Genomic DNA, 20671 nt, shown 5'->3' with positions numbered 1-20671 from the left:
CAAGGAAGTCTAGCTCAGAAAGGGTACCTCATGGTGTTTAGACAGTGTAATTCACAGTGTGTTTAATCCATTGCCATTCTTCCTCACAGAGTTTGTTAGACACAATGTCTGTAAGTAATTATGTTTATTGACATCATCTTTATATGAATGCTATTGAGCAGGATTGTGATTATTAACAAAGTTTAAGAATATATCATGTACCCTGGTTGGTTCTCGGATACCAGCGCTGTGTTTGGCGGTGGCAATCTTGTTTATGTTCCTATACTAAATGCTAAACCCTATGTTGTTTCTTTTCTGCTTATATGTTAGTTTCTGTGCTGGGCCACATTCTGTTTACACGTATTAATGCCACCTGGTGGATATTCCGATTCCTACAGCTTTGAGTTACCTTTCCTGTTATACAGGAAGTTATCATAAACTAGGAAGTCCAGCTCAGAGAAAGTACCGCATGGTGTAGATAGTGTAATTCCAGTGTGTAATCTATCGCCATCCTACCCCATCGAATTTGTTAGATGCAATGTCTGTGAGTAATCATGTTTGTTAACAGCATCTTTATATGTTATTGTTGACATATATGAAAAATATGCTCTCAATTGTAAAGAAGTTAATCTTAATGTTGTATTGTTACTCAGACAAACTTGATGCAGGTAGTGAATAACTGACAATGATGACAGCCAATGAGAGGTACTGTAATTGATGTGTGCGCATGTGTGTCAATAAAGTTTCCTCTTCCAGTTTGAACAAGATGGATGCCCCACTGTGTGTTTTACTCCTCTGAATTATCTTCGGTCTAGCACTGGGTAGGCTGCAAGAATCGCTGCACAATTCACCTCTGCCAATAGTTATAAACGTTATTGAGCAGGATTGCTATTATTAACAAAGTTAAGAATGTTTCATGTACCCTGGTTGGTTTCTCACATAACAGCATTGTATTTAGTGGTGGCATCATAGTTTATGTGCCTATACCAAGTGTATAACGTAACTAAATATGCTGTTTCCTTTTCTGCTTGTATGTTACAGTTTCACAGTTGAATACAGTAAAGCATCAACGACATCTCGTGTCTATGGGTCTTTATTGGATTAATTGTTTAACTTGCTAGATAGCTGGATAGGGACATTCAGCGAGTCCAGTATAGTGAAAAGACAGCACCACAACAAGCTGTACTACAGGGTGGCTCACATCATCACATTGTCCGTCCACACCTCAATGCCATGGCAACAAGCAACCAAGACAACGCTTCACAGAATGAAGCCAAGTCTCTCAGCGTTCGTTCTTACCGCTCTGCAGCCAGTTCCAGTTCCAGCATGGCCACCCTTAAAGCGCGGGCTAAAGCAAACGCAGCCAAAGCCAGAGCAGCATTCGCTCAGAGAGAGATAGATATGAAGGTCGAGGCTGCGCGGATGCAGGTGACCTTAGAGGCCTTGCAGCAAGAAAATGAGATGAAAGCAGCCATTACAGAGGCTGACACCATAGAAGCAGGTTTATTAGCAGAACAAGGGTCACGTAATAGATCACCAAGCCCTGTTCACCCTCAAAACCAGCACGAGCGTACTCTGGACTACGTCAAAGAGCAAGCCAGCATAAAGTCAAGCCAACATGTCACCGATTATGATATCGAGAGTGGTAGCACACTATTTGGTTCATAGCCGCCCGTGCATCAGACCAAGTCTAATCTGGCCAGTTCATTTCATAGGCATCACAATCCCAGTAATGTGCAAGGAAACGTGGATCCTAAATTGGAGGATAGAAAACCAACTTCAACCTTTCTGCACAGCGGCTTTATCAACTCTCCTCGAGCCACCAACAATATCAATCCCACCACCATGGACCTCGCCAGATACCTCGCCCGCAGCCAGCTTGTTACAATGGGATTGACACCTTTAATGACAAGCCTGAGAATTACTGGGCTTGGAGATCCTCCTTCCAACGCGCCATAGCAGGCCTGGGCCTTTCACCTGGAGAAGAGCTAGATCTTTTGAAAAAATGGCTTGGAAAAGAATCCTCGGTGCAGGCAACAAGAATTAAGGCTGTCAACATGAGGAATCCATCAGCAGGTTTGAAGATGGTCTGGCAGAGGCTCGAATAAACTTATGGTTCACCTGAGTCTATTGAGCATGCCCTCTTTACCAAGCTTGAGAACTTTCCCAGGATCACCATCATAGAGCCATACAAGCTACGTGAGCTCGGGGAACTTCTGTCAGAAATCGAAGCGGCAAAGTTGGATGGGTATCTACCTGGTTTGTCTTACCTTGATACCTCCAGGGGAGTTGCACCGATTGTTGAGAAGCTTCCTTATAACATCCAGGAAAAGTGGACCACTTTTGGATCTAGGTATAAACTCCAGCACAACATCTGTTTTCCCCCCATTTAGAGTGTTTGCCGACTTTATCCGCTTGGAGTACAAAAAAAAAAAGAACGGACCCCAGCTTCAATCGCCGCTTCTCTCATCCACCAATTGTCAAAAGAGAAAAAATAGAGAGACATGGTAAAACTCACGTCTCCGTTCACAGGACACAAGCATCTCCAACAACTCCTGAGACACAGAAATCCAGTGACCCATCCAAGCTGTGTCCCATTCATGCTAAGATTCATCCATTAAAGAAGTGCAGAGCCTTCAGAGAAAAGAGCCTGGAAGACCGCAAACACTTCCTTAAGGAACATTCCATTTGTTTCCGCTGCTGGTCCTCCACAAGTCATTTCGCCAAGATCTGTGAAGCAGAAGTGAAATGTACTGAGTGCGACTGTGACAGACACCTCTCTGCTCAACATCCAGGCCCAGCCCCTTGGAAGTCCAAGCCATCTCCCCCCCCCCCCGCATCTGAGCATGGCGGGGAGGAAGAGGTAGCGGTAAACTAGGAAATCACCTCCAAATGCACAGAGGTGTATTTAGTGGTGGCATCATAGTTTATGTGCCTATACCAAGTGTATAACGTAACTAAATATGCTGTTTCCTTTTCTGCTTGTATGTTACAGTTTCACAGTTGAATATAGTAAAGCATCAACGACATCTCGTGTCTACGGGTCTTTATTGGATTAATTGTTTAACTTGCTAGATAGCTGGATAGGGACATTCAGCGAGTCCAGTATAGTTTCACAGTTGAATACAGTAAAGCATCAAAGGATAGCTCATCTCTACTGGTCTCTATTGGATCAATTGTTTAGCTTGCCGGATAGCTGGATAGGGACATTCAGCGAGTCCAGTATAGTGAAAAGATAGCAACACAACAAGCTGTGCTACAAGGTGGCTCACATCGTCACATTGCCCATCAACACCTCAACGCCATGGCAACAGGCAACCAAGACAACGCTTCACAGAATGAAGGCAAGTCTGTCAGCGTCCATTCTTACCGCACTTCAGCCAGTTCCAGTTCCAGCGTTGCCGCCATTAGAGCTCGGGCTAATACAGCCGAAACCAGAGCCGCATTCGCTCAGAGAGAGATAGAGATGAAATTCGAGGCTGCTCGGCTTCAGGCGACCTTAGAGGCCTTGCAGCAAGATAAAGAGATAAAAGCAGCCATTACAGAGGCCGACACCATCGAAGCGCGTTTATTAGCAGAACAAGGGTCACGTAATAGATCACCAAGCCCTGTTCACCCTCAAAACCAACACGAGCGTATTCTGGACTACATCATAGAGCAGGCCAGCATAAAGTCCAGCTAACATGTCACCAATCATGATATCGAGAGTGAAAGCATACTATTTGGTTCATTGCCGCCCGTCCATCAGACCAAGTTTAATCTGGCCAGTTCATTTCATAGGCATCACAATCCCAGCAATGTCCAAGGAAACATGGTGCCTAAATTGGAGGATAGAAAGCCAACTTCAACCTTTCTGCCAGTGGCTTTATCGACTCTCCACGAGCCAACAACAATATCAATCCCACCACCATAGACCTCGCCAAATACCTCACCCGCAGCCAGCTTGTTACAACGGGATTGATGGCCTTTAATGACAAGCCTTAGAATTACTGGGCTTGGGAGTCCAACTTCCAACGCGCCATAGCAGGCCTGGGCCTTTCACCTGGAGAAGAGCTAGATCTTTTGATAAAATGGCTTGGAGAATCCTCGGAGCAGGCAACAAGAATTAAGGCTCTCAACATCAGACGTTCATCAGCAGGTTTGAAGATGGTCTGGCAGAGGCTCGAATAAACTTATGGTTCACCTGAGCCTATTGAGCATGCCCTCTTTACCAAGCTTGTGAACTTTCCCAGGATCACCATCATAGAGCCATACAAGCTACGTGAGCTCGGGGAACTTCTGTCAGAAATCGAAGCGGCAAAGTTGGATGGGTATCTACCTGGTTTGTCTTACCTTGATACCTCCAGGGGAGTTGCACCGATTGTTGAGAAGCTTCCTTATAACATCCAGGAAAAGTGGACCACTTTTGGATCTAGGTATAAACTCCAGCACAACCTGTTTTCCCCCATTTAGAGTGTTTGCTGACTTTATCCGCTTGGAGTACAAAAAAAAAAAGAACGGACCCCAGCTTCAATCGCTGCTTCTCTCATCCACCAATTGTCAAAAGAGAAAAAATAGAGAGACATGGTAAAACTCTCATCTCCATCCACAGGACACAAGCATCTCCAACTCCTAAGATACAGAAATCCCTACACCCAGCCATGCTGTGTCCCATTCATGCTAAGATTCACCCATTAAAGAAGTGCAGAGCTTTCAGAGAAAAGAGCCTGGAAGACCGCAAACACTTCCTTAAGGAACATTCCATTTGTTTCTGCTGCTGCTCCTCCACAAGTCATTTCGCCAAGAACTGTAAAGCAGAAGTGAAAAGTACTGAGTGCGACTGTGACAGACACCTCTCTGCTCTACATCCAGGCCCAGCCCCTTGGAAGTTCAAGCCATCTCCCCCCGCATCTAAGCATGGCGGGAAGGAAGAGGTAGCAGTAAACCAGGAGGTCACCTCCAAATGCACAGAGGTGTGCGGTGATGGGGTCAGCGCGAGAGCATCTGCTAAGATATGTCTCATCTCAGTCTATCCAGAAGGACGTCGCCAAGAGGCACGCAGGATGTACGCCATCTTAGATGAACAGAGCAACCGCTCTCTTGCAACATGAGTTTTTCAATATCTTTGAGATCAAAGGAAATCTTAAGCCATATTCACTGCGGACATGTGCCGGACTCGAGCAGACTGCAGGTAGAAGAGCCTGTGGCTACATGGTGGAGTCTGTGGATGAGAAGACATTGCTCCCTCTTCCTCCGATCCTGGAATGCAATCAAGTGCCCGACGACCGTGCCAAGATCCCCACTCCCAATGCTGCGCGTCACCACAGCCATCTCAGACGCATGCAAATGAGATTCCTCCACTGGATCCAAAGGCCGAAATACTGCTCCTATTGGGAAGAGATATTCTGCAGGTGCATAAAGTGAAGAAGCAGATTTTCGAATTAATTAATTAATTATATAACGGTCCCAACAATGCCCCATTCGCCCAGAAGCTGGATCTGGGATGGGTAGTTGTTGGTGATGTATGTCTTGGTGGAGCACATAGACCTACCCAAGTGGACACCTACAAGACCTGCATTCTAGGAAACGGTCGACCTATTTACCTCACACCATGCACAAGTCAGGTTACGGTGAAGGAGAAGTTCACCTACTCACCTCTTTGTGAGGATGAACCAGAGTTGATGTCCATGGCCGGTCTACAGGAGACCACATGTGGACAGAACCTGGGGCAGTCAGTCTTCCGTCGAACTGCTAGTGATAAGGACCTAGCACCATAATTTGATGACCTGAGGTTTCTCTAGGTTATGGATGACCAGTGTTACCAAGATAACTCAAATAGCTGGGTCGCACTTCTGCCGTTTCAGTCACCCAGGTAGCGTTTGCCCAATAATCGAGAGTACGCTAACAACAGATTTACCTCTCTCCGTCGGACCTTGGACAAACGACCACAGATGAAGACACACTACTTGGAGTTCATGGACAAAATGCTCAGCAGTCAGCATACAGAGGTAGCCCCACCACTCAGAGTTGATCAACAGTGTTGGGAGCTTCCCTCATTTGGAGTCTACCATCCCAGAAAGCAAGATCAAATTTATTGAATGCTGCTCAAAACGCCTGATCTCAACAACAGCTTACTAGGAGCCCTCATGAGATTCTGGAAGGAACCAGTGAAGTCATCGCTGACATTCAGCACATGTTCCACTGTTTCATCGTGAGAGAATACCATCAAGATTTTCTACGCTTCCTGTGGTATCGTAACAACAATCCAGATAGTGACATCATCGACTACAGGATGCGCGTGCATGTTTTCGGCAACAGCCCCTCACCGGCTGTCGCCACATACGGTCTCCGAAGAGATGCCAAGGAGGAAGAAACATTGCCAACCTATGGCAATGACGCTCGCAAGTTCATCGAACATGACTTCTATGTAGACGATGGGGTGTAGTCATTCCCTAAGGAAGCAAAAGTCATCAGTGTCCTCAATCAGGAGATGCTCGCAGTATCCAACCTCAGGCTGCATAAGGTCGTATCGAACAGAACTGCAGTCATTGAGGCATTTCCTCCTGAAGATCGAGGGTAAGGCATCAAAGATCTGAACCTGTTCGCAGATGACCTCCCTCTCCAACGCAGTCTTGGTGTGTCCTGGAATATCACTGCAAATACATTAACATTCCAGTGCTCTGCGGAGAAGCCCTATACTCGCAGAGGACTGTTATCAACTAGGTTAAGTCTTTATGACCCATTAGGTTTCCTTGCTCCAGTCACCATACAAGGCAGGTTGTTACTCAGGGAATTCTCCAAGCAGGCTAATGATTGGGATTCTCCTCTCCCCCAAGACATGGAGGCAGAGTGGATCAAGTGGAGGGACTCGCTCCAGGAACTACAGAAGCTACAGATTCAACACCCCTACACCACATTCTCAAATTTGAGCATGTTACAAAAGGAGATTTGTGTGTTCTCAGACGCATCAGTCAAGGCCATTGCCGCAGTTGCCTATCTGAGGGTCTCCACCAAAGATGGAAAAATGGAGGTGGGCTTCATCTTTGGGAAAGCAAAGCTGGCAACCCAGCCAGAGCTCACTATTCCAAGACTGGAATTGTGTGCAGCGGTCCTGGCTGTTGAAATCGCAGAGATGATTGTGAAGGAGATGGACTTGACATTTGACAACATCACTTACCACACGGACAGCAAAGTGGTGCTGGGGTACATCTGTAACTGGTTGAGGCGGTTTCACACATATGTCCACAGCCGTGTCCAATGTACCCATGAGTTTTCGTCACCTCATCAGTGGAGGTTTGTTCCCACGGATGACAACCTAGCCGACTACGGATCACGGTCTGTCCCAGCAGCTCTTCTCCGCACAACCATCTGGCTGTTAGGTCCAGCGTTTCTCAAGAGACCACGTACCCGCAATGCCTTTCCTCAAGATACCTTTGAGGTCATTGAGCCAGATCTAGATAGCGAGATCCGTCCTCTTGCAACTAACCCCATACAGGTCCTTACTGTGCTGAATCCCTCAAGAATTGAGCGTTTCTCCAAGTGAAGCACCCTGGTCCGCGCAGTGGAAGGCTTAATCCACATTGATCAAACCTTTTCTAAGCCTAACCAAGGCGACAGCTGCCAAGGTTGGCACATTTGTCGTTCAGGCCCTACTGTAGAAGAGTTTAGTTATTGTCACGTGTACCGAGATACAGTGCAAAGTTTTTGTTTTGTGCTAACCAGTCAGCGGAAAGACAATACATGCTTACAATCGAGCCTTCCACAGAGTACAGTTACATGATAAAGGGAATAACGTGAATAATGTTTTGTGCAAGATAAAGTCCAGTATAGTCTGATCAAAGATAGTCCGAGGGTCTCCATATGAGATAGATAGTAGATAGTCTCCAGTTGTTGGTAGGATGGTTCAATTGCCTGATAACTGGGAAAAAATCTGAATCTGAATGTGTGCATTTCACACCTGTACCTCTTGCCTGATAGGAAAGAGAAGGGAGAGGCCCGACTGCGACTCGTCCTTGGCCTTGTGGGGCAGAGTGAGGTGTAATTGGAAAGGAAATTGGTTTCTGTGATGGTCTGGGCTGCGTCCACAATTCTCTGCAATTTCTTGTGGTCTTGGATGGAGCTGTTCCCAAACCATGCTGCGATACACCTCGATAAAATGCTTTTCACGGCACATCTGTGGAAGTTGGTGAGAGGTTGTAGGGGACATGCCAAACCTCCTTAGCAATTTAAGGAAGTAGATGCGTTGTTGTGCTTTCTTGGCATTGCTTTTATATGGTGGTACAGGACAAGTTGCTGGTGATACTTGAAGTTTTCACCCATCTCTACTTTGGCACCTTCAATGCAAACCGGGATATGTGTACTGCTTCGCTTCCTGAAGTCAATCAATATCACCTTTGTCTTGCTGACATTGAGAGAATAATTAGGAAGGAACTGCAGATACTGGTTTAAACGGAAGATAGACACAAATAGCTGGAGTAACTCAGCGGGCCAGGCAGCATCTCTGGAGAGAAGTCTGAAGCAGAGTCTCGACCCGAAACGTCACCCATTCCTTCTCTCCAGAGATGCTGCGTCACGCTGAGTTACTCCAGCTTTTTGTGTCGACCTTTTGGAGAATGGTTGGTGTCTCTACACCTGGTCACGAGGTTCTCAATCATCTTCTTGTACTCCGTCTTATCATTATTTGAAATCCGGCCCAAAACGGTGGTGTCATCTGTGAATTTGTAAATTGAATTGGATTTGTACTTGGCTGCACAGTCGTGGGTGTACAAGTTGTAAAAGGGGCTGAGAACACAATTTCATATGTTCTTAAATGGCCTATACTAATAATGTACACAAATCTTGAATAGCTCTTGGATACATAATGTCCTCACCCTCTTTTGGGAGTGCTGCCGTTAACTGAAGAGTAGCACATTCTCCTTGGTACTTTTATCTGGACTTTGTAAATTCGGAATTACAAAGATAGTTTTCTAGTGGCATTATTTCTATTCCTGAGCTGAACAAATTTCCCTCCCAGCCATTTGCTACCTTTACTAACCTGGAACTTCTAATAGGTGACAACCAAGAATAGTTTGGTGACTACTGGAGAGACAGTTGACGGCATGGAAAGATGGCACACGGCACAGGCTGAGATAGCACCCCAGTCTGTGTCTTTCGTGAGAAAGACACCCAACAAAGCCACGGAAAGGCCTAATGAACCACCGTGGCCTAAAAATCCATCAAGCGAGAATGAAATGCTCGGAGAAGGAGAACGAGGTGCAGCGCACAGTCCTTGAACCTGGTGAGACGCAGGAGGAGCCCGGCCGGGACTCACCCCACAGAGCCCAGTCCCTCCATGCACTAGAGTCTCCCAACCCCTGCAGAGTAGTTATTAAGATGGCTGATCCATGGGCGGTTGCTGCTGGGACGCAAGTCAGGGCTTGATCAACCCCGGCTGGGTCGCCTGGGCGAGGGTGTCTGATGTTGTGAGACCAGAAACACCCAATGACCCCAGGTCACATCACTGAGGATGCGTCCCAGCGCATCTAGAAGATGTATATTTTTCACAGGTAGACACAAAATGCTGGAGTAAGACTGAAGAAGGGTCCAACCCGAAACATAATCCAGAGATGCTGCCTGTCCCGCTGAGTTACTCCAGCATTTTGTGTCTACCTTCGATTTAAACCAGCATCTGCAGTTCTTTCCTATACACTGAAACTTCTATTACATCCACTTATGGTGATCCTCATCTTAATGGATTTATCACCCTTGAAATATAATACTTGGGACTATATCCACCAGCCCTCTGATGCAACTGACTATACTTTGGTCAGTTGAAGATTCTTTAATAGGTAAGGATATTCAAAATCTCAGTCAAACATCATCAGTCGTGCAAATTTGGGACTAGTTGATAATGGTTTATAATAACATTTTGTATTTGTTTTTTAGAACTTAATATTTCCTTTCAATGATTTTGTGCATCTAAGATGGTTTAAGCTTATAAAGTGAAACAGGTCATGCATAATATATAATGTAGGAAGGAACTGCAGCTGCAGGTTTAATGCTGGAACGGCAGCATCTCTGGATGATGTTTCGGGTCAAAACCCGTTCTTCAAACCCAAAACGTCACTCATTCCTTCTATCCAGAGATGCTGCCTTATCCCGCTGAGTTACTCCAGCATTTTGTGTCTATCTTCATGCATACACATATCAAAAATAGCATAACCATATGGAAAAATTAAGTTTTGTTTAATTTGTGGACAAATTAGACAAAAATTGCTTATCATCATTAACCTTAAAATATGTTATTAGAATAGAAATTAATCGTAAAATATTTTGATGGCAATTATTCAGTTTACAAAACTATTATCTGAAAAAGAAATTTGCAATACCTTCGAAGTTTTCATTTACTGCAAACAGAGGATGCTTGATTGACAATACTTGTTGACGTTCTGGACTACGGAGTGTGGAACTTTGTGAAGACTGCTTATCATCTTTATGATTCTGAGAAGTCTCTTGTGTTAATGATGTTCCTTTCTGATCTGTGTCTGAACTGTACGTCATCTTAATTGTGTTTTGCATTTCTTTAGTTGTCCCAGCAAAACAAAAGCTTTGGCTTCCTAACTCAGAATTTCTCCCTTCTTCATTGTGTTTAAATTTTCTTGATCTCTGACAACCTTGCCTGGAAAACTTAGTCTTTGAATTTGCCAAAATCTTATCTGGTTGGGTTTGTTTTGAACTGCAATTTTGATACGCTTTCCTGCATTTTTTCTTCACAACTGGGTTTTTGGATGTATGGTATGATTTATTAAGGGTTTCATAACACGCACTGCATTCTTCATCAGAAACATTTAAGTAATTACCATCATCATGAATCTGAGATGCAATTATCATTTTTCCCCCCACGGAATCACAAAATGCTGTGGGTGGCGGCTGTGAACAGATCCTTCCTGATAAATCAACTTGCATGTTTTTTTCTTCATTCTGATTAATAACGACACCTGCAGTTATTTTAACATAAGCATGTTCTTCATCTTGCTGAATATGAATTGTTGCCTCCTCAGTCAATTGTTTTGAACAGGACTCATCATTCTCAATGTCACTTGCGATTTTTAATAACATTTCTTCACAATCCACATAAGGACCAGGAAGTGGCAATAAAACAGAATCTGTATTTTGTTTATAAAAGTTCAAATCCTCTTGCATAGTCAAGGGGCACGAAGCCACGCTTTCCCCTTGTATTGGTTGACTTAAACAGAATCCTCCAATTGCCATTGGATCATATGTCAAATCAACCAACTTCTGATTAGATATCCAAGTTGAAGAAACAACAGTTTTCACAGATTTTGGCTTGTAATTAGGTGAATCAATGGAATAATCTACAAGATGACTATCGCATTTGCCTTTTAAGTTTTGCTTTTTGAAACTTGTATGCGGAGTATTCAAATTCAGAAAATGCTTACTTGAGGCTGAGCAGATACATTCATCCACTGTGTTCATTTCTGAAGATTGCTTTGCCACATACACCTCATCTTTATCACTAGATTCCGGTTCTGGACAGGTAAAAGATTCTTCCATACAATTAACATTGGTGCTTTTATCAAAATCTCTGCAATTTGTGCTTGTCATTGAGCTATGATCAGCAGGTGCAATGATATCAATTTTGCTCAATTCAGATTGTTCCAATTCTATTGTGCTTCTCTTGTCAGTCCTTAAGAGTTGCAGATCCTTTTTTATTGTTGGTGCAGCAGGTATAAAACTATTACAAGATGCTTGGATAATACTCAGAACACCCCGGCTGTAATTTATGTTTTCATTACCGGTATTTCTTTCCAAGCCTTCTTTATGTTCCTCATTTATAAATCTTAGATCATTTACAGAAAGGGCAGTATCCAAATTAAGATGCTGAGTAAATTGGGATGGTACTTGTTTTGGAGAAAGTAGGATGAGTGTGTCAATTGACCTTTGGAGATGCAATGGTATGCACAAATTCTGCTGAGATTGTTTTGTTTTAATATGACATTCGAACATTTTAGTGGTTTCAGCAGACTGGAAGGTTAATTCCATACCAACATGCTCTACTTTAGCATCTATTGCTTTTATTGCTGGAAACATAGATGGTGGTTCAGGGATCATCTTTTTTATTGATATGTCAAATATAGTTGTTGTACCCCAAAGATTGTTAAGCCGTTTATGCTTTAAATTCATATCTAAGCCATTAATAATATCCTGTTCAGCAAACAGAATATGCGATAATCTTGGTCTTTTAAATCCTTTGCCAGCTGTTATGAGTTTTGCTAATGGTTTCTTCAAAGAAAAACTGTAAGACTGTTGGTATAGTTCTTTTACAAGCTCAGGTACACAATCTAATTTATTAGATACGTTTTGTTTCATTAAGCACATGTTTAGCTTATTTTTGCTTTCTGGTAAAAAATTTGAAAAAACAGTAATTTCTCTTGTTTTCACTCCAACAATTTCCTTAAAGTATTCACAATCTAAAGTATTCTTCTGTCCTTTGCTAAAATGAGAGGTGCGCTGAGCAGAAAACATTTTATAATTCTTTGATATGTCAATGAATCTTGATCTGCATTTGTCCTTAATATTAAACTGCATTGTCTTATCCTTCATTAAAGGAGCTGGTGCCATGAATTCCTTTAAGGATGACTCGATAACCTTAGGAAGTCCCCATCTATGATTTTCAATCCTCTTCTTTGTATTAATTTCTAATAACTTCTTATGTTCATTATTTACAAATGTTAACTCAACTGCTGCAATTTCTATTTCAAAATTGGGCTGAGGATTAAGCTTGGTTAATGTCAGCTCTGGAGCAGGAGGAATAAATGCCTCAGCTGACTTCTGAAAATGTGATGAGGCTCCACAAATATGTTCCATTTTTTTTTGCAAAATATGCCAATTTAAAACGTTGGTAACTTCTTCAGCAAAAGTGGATGCTACTCCTTCTACAGGCTTTATTCCAGTTCTGCCCGCCTTAATCAATGGAGGCAGTGGTGGTCCTTTGGAAATCATCATTACCATTGACTTTTCATATAATGTTTCATGTCCACAGACACATAAAAGTTCTCGGTGTTTCAAGTTCATCTCTATCTGATCAACAGCAAATTGCTCAACAAAAGGAATATACTGTGGCCTTGTCTTTTTTAATCCTGTGCTGGATACAATCAACTTTGCTAATGGTTTCTTTGACACCGGGGGATAGGCAATTTTGTGACTATCTTTTACTCGTTTAGGAATACAATCCATTTTAGTTTCCAGACTCTGCTTTGTTATGATTATATTCAGATTATATTGACACTCTGGCCTGAGGTGTGAATTGAAAGATGTTTCTTTTGCTTGATGCATAGTCATCTCAACGTCCTCACATTGTGGAGGCAATTTTCCTCCTTTGAGGCACAAGTTTGTACCCTCACTCTGACCCATATTATAACTATGTATTATTTTGGATTTGTTACTACCTTTAGATGGTAGAATTAAGTCTTTCTCACCTGGAATGCCCATAAATTGAATTAATGATGAGTAAATAACTTTGGGAAGACCCAATTTGCAATTTATGATCTTTTTCTTTACATTCCGATCCAGTATTTTCTCACACTCATCACTAAGAAATGCAGCTTCAGATGTAACAACAACTGTTCTAAAGTCGGGTATGGCATTGAGCTGTGATAAAATCAGTTTTGGAGCATGTGGAATGAATGCATTTAATGAGCTCTGAATATGTATTGGTAAGCCCCAATTGTATTGAAGTTTTTTCTGGCTTATTTGACATTCCAGCGTTTCCCTTGTTTTACATGAAATGAAGATTATTTCCGTACCTAGAGGTTCTATTCGGCCTCCACTAGCTTTGATTATTGGAGGTAACGGTGGTCCTTTAGGAATCATCATTTCCATTGATTCTTCATGCAGGCTTAGATATCCCCATTGATGAATAATCTGCTTGTGCTTTAAATTCAATTCTAAACAATCAATTGTGTTCTGTACAATAAAAGGCATTTTTGATGATCTGTATTTTTTAAATTCATGGCTTGGTAAAATAGCCTTTGTTAAAGTTTTCTCTGATGCCTGAACATCAGTTGCACTGTAGGAGTCCCTTACCAAATCGGGTAGATGGCCCATTTTTATTTCTAAGTTTTGCTTTATTAAGCAGGGACCTATAACATCTTCATATTTAACCTTAAAGTTATCAAAAGAGACCCCGTGATTCTCTTTTGATTTTATGTTTATTTGTAATTTTGGTGACAGCAGTCTTTCATTTTTCATACAGAGAACAGTGAGTGTAGAAGTAGACATCGTTGTAACTGGAGCAGGTTGTTTTTGACACTGTGGTATGAAATCCTTCATTTGCGGGGCAGCAGGTATAAAACATCTCACAGATAACTGGACTGACTTTGGAAGACCCAATTTGCAATTTATAATGCGTTTCTTCATATTCAGTTCCAGAACTTTCCGGTGTGCAGCAGGAAGGAAGACTGTTTCTGCTCGGAAGATGACCAATGAAAAATCCACCTGTGGTTTTAGCTGAGATGCAATTAATTTTGGTGCTGGTGGTATAAATGTTTCTTGTGATATTTGAATAAGAGATGGATCGTCCCAGTTGTGCTGAAGTTTCTTCTGCACAATGTGCCATTCCAGTCTATCTTTAATTTCACAGTAAATGAATGTTGTGTCCATACCTATGTGTTCTATTTGAGCTCCACTTGCCTTGATTGCTGCAGGAACCGGTGGTCCTTTAGGAATCATCAATGCTACTGATTCTTGAAAAAGTGTTGTAATTCCACACAGATGAGTAAGGTGTTTATGCTTTAAGTTCAACTCCAAGCAGTCAACAACATCGTGTTCAATAGAAGATATGTACAATGATCTTGGTTTTTTCAATCCTTTACCAGGTGCGATTGGTTTTGGAAATAGCCTTTTTGAAATTGGAGTGAAAGTTGCTTCATACATCTTGTACACTATCTCAGGCAAAAAACAGCTTTTTATGTCAAGACATTGCTTTATTAAACATGTTTCCAGCTTAGCCTTACATTCTGGATGGAGTTTAGCAGAAAACCCCCCCTCTCCCATGCTGTTGCATTTTTGATTTTGTTTTGATGATAGCTTTTCATTTGTATTCTTAGGAATATCGACTTTTCCCTTTTTTGAACGAGAATTACAGAAAGATTCCTCATTTCTCTCCATCATTTCAGACTGCAGAGAAAGTGGAGGCATAAAATTATTGAGAGAGTTCTGAACAGCTTTGGGCAGTCCCCATTTAGCATTTATAATTTTCTTCTTTGTCATTAACTCAAGATTTTTTCTATGTTCAGAACTTAGGAACGACAGTTCAGATGAAAAAGGAACTGAAGTAAAACAAAGAGGTACTTTTAGCTGTGACAGAATTAGCTTTGGAGCATATGGAATAAATGCTTCTTGTGATTTTTGAATTGGTAATGGCAATCTAAAGTGATGCTGAAGTTTTTTCTGTGTAATGTGCCATTCTAGTTTGTCCTTCACCTCATCTTCAATTAAACCTATTTCCAAATGCTCGGAGTAGAATACAGCTCCACTTCCTTTGACTGCTGGAGGAACAGGCGGTCCTTTAGAAATCATTCTTTCTTTGGATTTGTCATATAAATTTGGAACTTTCCAGAGATGGATAATGTTTTTATGCCTTAAATTCAACTCCACTTGATCAACAGTATCTTGCCCAATAAAAGGTAAGTAATATGGTCTTGATATTTTAAATCCTCTGCCAGGTGCAATAAGCTTTGGCAAAGGCTTGTTTGGTTGTGAAGAATAAGTGCTTTCGTAGAACTTGCTTACCATTTCCGGAAAGTAACCACTTTTATTTTCCAGACATAACTTTAGTACACAGTTCTCCAAGATATGTTTCGTCTCTGGGCAGAGGCGAATACGTGAAAGATCATCTATTTTTTTAGATTTCTTGCTTCTATCATAATTTTTCTCTTGTGATGAAGATAATTCTCCACATTTGATGATTGGAAATGTATGCTGAGGAATCATTTGTCTTTCCTTGTCCATATTGGTGAGATTGTATAAATCTGAGGAAGCAGCTGTAAACATATTCAAAGATGATTGAATGAGTGTGGGAAGACCAAACTTGCTATTTATGATCTTTTTCTTTACATTCTTCTCCAATAATTTCTTATGATCATCATGAAGAAATGACAGTTTGCTTGGAACAATAACCACTGAACATGCAGGCTGAGGTTTTAGCTGCGATGATATTAGTTTTGGAGCAATTGGTATAAATGCTTCTTCTGACCTTTGAACATATATTGGCAAGCCCCAGGTTCTTTGAAGTTTATTCTGCATAACATGACTTTCAAGGGTTTCCCTCACTTTGCTAGCAATGTAAAGTATTTCCATTCCCTTAGGGTCTATTTTAACTCCAGCAGATTTGACTGCTGGAAACACAGGAGGACCTTCAGGAATCATCATTTCTATTGATTTTTCACATGGTGTAGCAAGCCCCCAAAGAGAGAGAATCAGTCTATGTTTTAGATTCAGTTCTAAGCGATCAATCGCATCTTGTTCAATAAAAGCTATATACAAGCAACGTATTTTTTTGCATCCTTCCCCAGGTGCAATAATCTTCTTTAATACTTTCTTTGATACGGAAGGATAATTTTCCTTATACATCTGCTTTACCATTTCTGGCAAACCATGCAACTTATTTTCTAGATGTGATTTTCTTATGCACACATCTATTTTATCAATACTTTCTCGTTGAAAGTTGCCAAAAATATCTGCTACTTTTGTTTTATATGGTTTTGTGTTTTGGCTATCCTTTTTATGCTGTAAACATGTTCTCGTTTCGGTCTTCTGTGAAGGGATTTCAACTTTATTTTCTATATTTATGCCGCAGGACCCTGGTTTTCTGGCTATTTGTATACCTGACTGATGCTCCGGATCATTCCTCAAACAATTTAGACCCATGAAGTCTCTTAATGATGACTGAATAAGTGTTGGGATGCCCAATTTATTATTTATTATCTTCTTCTTTACATTAAATTCCAATAATTTCCTATGTTTTTTACTCATAAATGGCAGTTCATTTATAGCAACCATTACTCCAAAGCTAGGTTTTAGATTTAGGTGAGGTGGAATCAGTTTTGGGGCCGACGGAATAAAACATTCTGCTGACATTTGAATATGCGGTGGTAAGCCCCAATTTTGTTGTAGTTTTTTCTGTGTGATATGCCACTCCAGTCTGTCTCTATCACGGGCAATGAAAGATGCTTCTGTACCCTCCAGTTCTATTTTAACCCCACTTGCTTTGATTGCTGGAGGCAGGGGTGGTCCTTTAGGAATCATGACTTCCATAGATTTATCATGTTGAGTTTCAAGTTTCCAAAGATGGATAATCTGTTTGTGCTTTAATTTCTGTTCCAAATGATCGATGGCATCTTGCTCAACAAAAGGTAAGTGCCATGGTCTTTGTTTTTTAAATCCTTCATTTACCATAACTGGTTTTGTTAATGTATTTTTCAATACTGCAGGATAAGAATTGTTTAAAGATTCCTGTATAATCTCTGGTAAGCAATGCATTTTACTATTGAGAATTTGCATCAACAAGCAGGTATTGAGCTTCCACTTATTTTCTTTCTTGAGTTTGACAGAATGTGGAGATGCACTTATCTTCCTAATGTTTGCGTTTTTAGAATGTAACGTTTCTTTCTTAGCTCTCATGATCATTTTGGAATTAAATTCTTCACATCGTTTCATGGTTTTAGATTTTAGAGCATAATTTTGCAAAGGCTGAGGTGAAGGCATAAATTCTTTCAGGGATAACTGAATACGATTTGGGAGCCCCCATTTCTGATTTATGATCTTTTTCTTTATGTTCAGTTCCAAGCATTTTCTATGTTCAGAATTTATGAAAGCTGGCTCCTCGGATGCAACTGCCACAGCATTAAAGCAATGCTGTTTTGACTGACTAGAAACTGGTTTTGGAGCAGAAGGAATTGATTTCTGAATGTGTAATGGTAAATCCAAGTTGTTCTCAAGTTTTTTCTGTGTTACATGCCATTCTAACATGTCCCTTGTTTCCACTTCAATGAAAACTGTTTCCACACCGACAAGTTCTCTTTGAACTCCTTTTGTTCTAATATCTGGGTGTACATTAGGTCCTCTAGGAATGATCATTTTGATTGACATTTCATACTTTGTGTCAAGTGCCCAAAGATGGTTAATTTGTTTGTGTTTTAAGTTCAATTCTATACAATCCACAACATCCTGTTCAATGAGAGGTATGCACACGGGTCTTGGTTTCCTGAATCCTTCATTGCATGCAATTAATCTTGGAAGAGGTTTTTTTAATGGTACACCATAGGTATTTTTGTGGAACTCTTTTACCACATCGGGTAAATAGTCCATTTTAACTTCTAGGCTTTGCTTGGTTAAACATACATTTAACTTATTTTTATGCTTTAGTTTGAGACCTGAAAAGCCAGTTTTATATGTTTTGTTGTTGCTACTTGCATTCTGAAGTAACAAATGTCTATCTTGAGGAAACATTTTGCTGCTTTTTTTCTCAATGCAAGAGCTGCCACCTAAGGAGTCCTTCTTTTCAATTATTTTCTGTTGTGGAATGAGATCCTTCATTGATGGAGCTGGAGCCATAAAATTACACAAAGATGATTGAACAACCTTAGGAAGGCCCCATTTATGATTTACAATCCTTTTCTTTATATTGAACTCCAATATTCTTTTATGTTCTTCATTTAGGAATGTCAGTTCAGGTACAGAAATGGTAAACTCAAAATCAGGCTGGGATTTTAACTCTGACAACATTAGCTTGGGAGCAGGTGGAATAAATATATATTCAGATTTTTGAATAAGTAATGGCAAGCCACCATTGTGCTGAAGTTTTTTCAGTGTAACATGCATTTCAAGATCTTTTCGAACATCAGCAGAAAAATTCATTTCTCTCCCTACAGGTTCTATTTGAGCTCCACTTGCTTTGACTGATGGAGGTACAGGTGGTCCTGCAGGAATCACCATTGCCAAAGATTCAACATAAGGAGTTGCAAGTCCCCAGAGATGGTTCATTTGTTTGTGTTTTAAATTAAGTTCCTGTTGATCAACAATATCTTGTTTAATGAAAGATATATGTGATGGTACTGGCTTTTTAAATCCACTTCCAGGCATAATAAGGCGTGGTAATGATCTCTTTGATAATGGAGGATATGTGCTTTTATAAAACTTTGTCACACATTTTGGCAAAGCGTTCATGTGAATTTCTAGACTTTGTTTTGTCACACAGACATCTGGTTTATGTTTATCTTCTTGTTTGAGTTGAGCAAAAATAAATTTCCCTCCTGAATTTTTTGTCTTTGATTTCTTTCTCTTTCTTTCATGATGTGCTGAGGTCAACTTATTTCGTTTTTGTTGCACAATTGTTTTCTGTAGATTTTCAGATTTACAAGGCTCTTTGATTTTAATGTTATCAGTCTTTAACTTCTTCCTTGGCACAGCTTCTGAAGGCTTTTTATTCACTGGTGGTACACAAGGCATAAAGGTTTCTAACGATGATTGAATAAGGGTTGGAAGTCCCCATGTTTGATTGATGATCTTTTTCTTTATATTTAACTCAATTTTTTTACTAATTTCACAATCAACAAATGGCAATTTACAAGGAGTATTAACCACCATGAAATCAACTTGTGAGTTTAACTGTGATGAAACCAGCTTTGGAGCAGCTGGAATGAATGTTTCCATTGATTTCTGATAATGAAGTGGGAAGCCCCAATTGTGTTGAAGTTTCTTTTGAGTTAGCTGCCATTCTAATTGACATCTGACATCTCTGCTAATGAAAAGAGTTCCCATTGATGCAGCCTCTATTTGGGCTTTATATGCTTTGATTGCTGGGAAGTCAGGTGGACCTTTTGGGATCATTATTTCCATTGACTTCTCATGTAAAGTCTGAAATCCCCAAAGGTGGGAAATATGTTTATTCTTCATGTTCATTTCCAAGCGAGTAATAGCATCACATTCAAAAAATGGGATATATGCTGACCTTGTTTTCTTAAAACCTTCACCAGGCCTGAGAAGTTTGAATGAGGTTTTTTCTGGTTCTGAAGCATATGTATTTTTGCAGTGTTCTTGTACAATTGATGGTAAATAATTCAGTTTTATATTGAGACATTGTTTAATTAAACACATAGCTAATTTATCTTTATGTTCCGATTTAAGGAAATCAAAGCTTGGCAAGATTCTGTTTTTACTTGTCTTCTCAAATTTGCTACTTTGTTCACATTGTGGCACAGTCAATTTCCCCCCCTTGAGTTGTAGATGCTTGCTTGGCAAACAAACAGTTTTACATATATCATTGATTAATGACTCATTTTCTGCTATTCCTAATTGTGGCCTGACAGGGCTTGGAGATGGAGCACGAGGAATAAAGCTCTCCATTGACAAATGAACAAACTTAGGGAGACCAAAATGATGATTTATTATCCTTCTCTTTACAGTCAGCTCCAATTTGTTCTTGTTTTCAGCAGATAAAAATGTGGGTTCAATTGGAATAACATTTATATCAAAATCAGGCTGTGGCTTCAGCTGAGAAACAATCAGTTTTGGAGCAGGTGGAATGAATGCCTGTTGGGATCTCTGTATATGCAGTGGCACACTCCAGTTATGTTGAAGCTTTCTCTGTGTCATGTGCTGCTCTAAAAGTGATCTAGTATCATTAGAAATGAAATGTGTTTTTAGAGCTACA

General features: G+C 40.7%; 2 long non-coding RNA genes across 2 annotated transcripts; both read left to right on the top strand.

The window, feature by feature from the left end:
- The first annotated feature begins 407 nt into the window (after positions 1-407).
- LOC116974148 lies at positions 408-19208 on the top strand. Its single transcript, XR_004412293.1, has 3 exons — positions 408-523; positions 17800-17936; positions 18891-19208. It is a non-coding gene; the product is annotated as an uncharacterized LOC116974148 (long non-coding RNA).
- On the top strand, positions 1258-8221 carry LOC116974149. The gene is made up of 3 exons (XR_004412294.1): positions 1258-1270; positions 7990-7993; positions 8189-8221. It is a non-coding gene; the product is annotated as an uncharacterized LOC116974149 (long non-coding RNA).
- Positions 19209-20671: the final 1463 nt, after the last annotated feature.

The sequence above is a fragment of the Amblyraja radiata genome, chromosome 6 (genome assembly GCF_010909765.2).
Source record: "Amblyraja radiata isolate CabotCenter1 chromosome 6, sAmbRad1.1.pri, whole genome shotgun sequence".
NCBI classification, from domain to species: Eukaryota; Metazoa; Chordata; class Chondrichthyes; order Rajiformes; family Rajidae; genus Amblyraja; species Amblyraja radiata.
The sequence above is the reverse complement of the archived record's forward strand: the minus strand, read 5'-3'. Positions and strand labels throughout refer to the sequence as shown.